The following is a 3656-nucleotide window of genomic DNA, read 5'->3' as shown; positions in this document are numbered from 1 at the left end:
ACCTTATTTTGGAACAATGTCTTGGCAGATATCCTTAATGAAGATGAGGTCAAGCCGGCTCGAGGGGACCCTGACTAATGAGGGAGGGCACCCAGCAGCACCCACGTGAGAGAAGCCCCACGAAGACAGAGGCAGAAGCTGGAAGACAAGGAGTGAAGGCCAGGGTCTCTCCTGGCCACGAGGCAAGGGCTGAGTCTTTATTCTAGAGTCTCCAGGGTCCTGCTGCACTTTGATTTTGGACTGGTAGTTTCAAGATTTCTGAGAGAATCAATTTCTGTTGTTTGAAGTGACCAAATATGTGGAGATTTGTTCATTGCAGCCCAAAGAAGCCAATGCCCATGTCCCCAAAACCCCACTCCTAGTGATTTGTTCCAGAGAAATAGAAGCATATGCCTCTAGAAAGGATGCTCAAAGACACTTTACTCATAATTGAACTGTGAAAACCCAGACGCCCAGCCACTGAAGAATGGATTCAGAATTGTGGTCTAGTCATGCAGTTGATACTATTCAAGCACTCAGCCATAAGAGGAATGAGTTACTATTGATACACAAGTACATCTGTACGAAAGATCCACTCTCAAACAACAACAAACAAACAACCCGAACTCACTGCTGTAGACTCTGAGTCACAGCAACCCTGATGGGCAGCATAGGGTTGCTATTGTGGACATCTGAGACTATAACTTTTTTTTCTTCATTTAAAAAAAATCATTTTATTGGGGGCTCGTGCAACGCTTATCCATACATCCATCCGTTGTGTCAAGCACATTTGCACATTTGTTGCCATCATCATTCTCAAAACATCTGCTTTCCACGCGAGCCCCTGGCATCAGCTCATTTTTCCCCTACCTCCCCGTTCTCCCCTCCCTCATGAAAGTGCAACTCTTTACAGGAGTAGAATACCTCATCTTTCTCCCACACGTGGCTGGTGACCTGTTGACCTCACATAACCCACTATACCACTGTGTTAGACAGGGTTCTCTAGAGAGATAAACTATCTCAACCACCAAAGCTCCTTATGTGACCCTGTGTTAGTCTGAGTATAACTAGAGAAACAAAATCCACAGAAGCTCATATATGTATAAGAGAGAGTTTTATATAAAGGGTAAGTGTTCATTAAGAAAACATCCCCACCCAGTGCTGTCCAAGCCCATAAGTCCAACATTAGCCCATGTGTCTGACACCAATTTACAAAGTCCTCTTCAATCTCACAAAACACACACTATGACGCCGACTGCAGGAGGAAAGCCAAATCAGTGAGTGTAAGCATCTCAGTGCTGGCAGGGATCTCCACTCGGCTGCTCCAGCACCCAGGGCTGCATCAGGACAGGTCCATGTGGCTTCTCCTCAGGGATGTCTCACAGGAAGTGAGCCTTGCCAGCTGAAGCAGGGAACTGGCTAAGGCAGCAACACCCTGGTCCGACCATCAGAAAGCAAGAGACCTGAGAACAAAAAAAATGAGGTTCACCAAGTGAGCCATTTATCTCTCCGCCCTTCAGCCCTTCAGTTAAGTCCACATGTGTTTATCAGCCAGGTTGGCACAATAAGCCTTAACTGAGACACTCTTAAAAAAACAAAAGACATCCTCACTGTCAGCAGGCTAACTCATAGTGACCCTACAGGGTAGGGGACCTGCCTCTGTGGGTTTCATCGACTGTAACTCTTTGTTCCCCAGAGTGGCTGGCATTTTCAAACTGCGGACATTGCAATTAGCAGCCCAACATGTAATCACTACGACACCAGGTTTGCTAGTGACACTTGGGATGGGGGATCTAATTTTTTTTTCATTTAAGACAGGGAATACTTTATTCAAAACCCATCAGAGAAATGAACAGCTTGGGTCTGTGACAAAGCGTTCATGTTTTAAAGTACAGGTCAGTAATTGTAAATGGAAGTTTACACTGGTACATACACATTAACCAATCAGCCCATAACTTTTCAATGTTTAGAACAGTAAGTTTCCCTGTAAGAGCAGCACCTTTGTGACAACTTTGGTATTCTTCTCCTTCCTCCTCACCCTCTCCTTCGACAGAATCCACACCAACCTCCTCAGAATCCTTCTCAAGGGCAGCCATGTCCTCCTGGGCCTCAGAGAACTCTCCTTCCTCCATCCCCTCACCCACGTACCCAGTGGACAAAGGCACGCTTGGAGTACATCAGGTCAAACTTGTGGTCCAGGCGAGCCCAGGCCTCAGCAATGGCTGTGGTGTTGCTCAGCATGCACACAGCTCCCTGCACCTTGGCCAGGTCTCCACCAGGGACCACAGTGGGAGGCTGGTAGTTAATGCCAACCTTGAAGCCAGTGGGACACCAATCCACAAACTGGATGGTACGCTTGGTCTTGATGGTGGCAATGGCAGCATTGACATCTTTGGGAACCACGTCACCACAGCACAACAGGCAGCAGGCCATGTATTTTCCATGGCGGGGGTCACATTTCACCATCTGGTTAGCTGGCTCAAAGCAAGCATTGGTGATCTCTGCTACAGAAAGCTGTTCATGGTAAGCTTTCTCAGCAGAGATGACAGGGGCGTATGTGGCCAGAGGGAAGTGGATGTGGAGGTAGGGCACCAGGTTGGTCTGGAATTCTGTCAGATCTACATTCAGGGCATCAAATCTGAGGGAAGCAGTGCTGGAAGACACAATTTGACCAATCAATCCATTCAAGTTGGTGTAGGTTGGGCGATCGATATCGAGGTTCCTGCAACAGATGTCATAGATGGCCTCATTGTCTACCACGAAGGCACAATCTGAGTGCTCCAGGGCGGTGTGGGTGGTGAGGATGGAGTTGTAGGGCTCAACTACACCTGGGGGGCAGGGTAGATGGAGAACTCCAGTTTGGACTTTTTGCCATAATCAACTGAGAGGTGTTCCATCAGCAGGGATGTGAACCCAGAACCAGTGCCCCCACCGAAGCTGTGGAAAACCAAGAAGCCCTGGAGACCTGTGCACTGGTCAGCCAGCTTGCAGATCCTGTCCAGGACGAGGTCGATGATCTCCTTGCCGATGGTGTAGTGCCCACAGGCATAGTTGTTGGCAGCATCCTCCTTGCCCATGATGAGCTGTTCAGGGTGGAAGAGCTGGCGGTAGGTGCCAGTGCGAACTTCATCAATGACTGTGGGCTCCAGGTCTACAAACACTGCCCTGGGCACATGCTTGCCAGCGCCAGTCTCACTGAAGAAGATGTTGAAAGAGTCATCCCCTCCCCCAGTGGTCTTGTCACTGGGCATCTGGCCATCGGGCCGGATGCCGTGTTCCAGACAGTAGAGCTCCCAGCAGGCATTGCCGATCTGGACACCGGCCTGGCCAACATGGATGGAGATGCATTCACGCATGGCTGCTGCTTCGGGGCTCCGGGCAGAGGGCAGAGGAGAGGAGAGGAGAGGAGAGGAGAAGGAGGTTGCTGCTTCTTACAGCGCGACTCTTAGGCGGTCGGTGTAAGAGAACCTGCGGGGGGCTCTAATGTGCAGTGACATAAAGCAGGATGCTGTCGTGGGCTATGCATTTGAAGAGGTAGCATATGCTCATGAACCAGTGGTACTAAAGGAAACAGTCCAAGCTTCACGGAAGGTATTAGTCAACAACAAGGCTCCAGGAAGTGATGGAATACCAACTGAGCTGTCTCCTCAAGCTGACGAAGCACCAGAAGGGCTCGC

At 49.5% G+C, this 3656-nt stretch overlaps 1 pseudogene; it reads right to left on the bottom strand.

Annotated features, from left to right (window-relative positions):
- Positions 1 to 1783: 1783 nt before the first annotated feature.
- LOC101657835 lies at positions 1784 to 3378 on the bottom strand (annotated as a pseudogene).
- Between the last annotated feature and the right edge of the window lie 278 nt (positions 3379 to 3656).

This window comes from Echinops telfairi, unplaced genomic scaffold, assembly GCF_000313985.2.
Source record: "Echinops telfairi isolate 266 unplaced genomic scaffold, ASM31398v2 ScPeMD7_5;HRSCAF=22, whole genome shotgun sequence".
In the NCBI taxonomy this organism is placed as follows: domain Eukaryota; kingdom Metazoa; phylum Chordata; class Mammalia; order Afrosoricida; family Tenrecidae; genus Echinops; species Echinops telfairi.
Note: the sequence above shows the minus strand (reverse complement) of the source record. Positions and strands in the feature narration are given on the sequence as shown.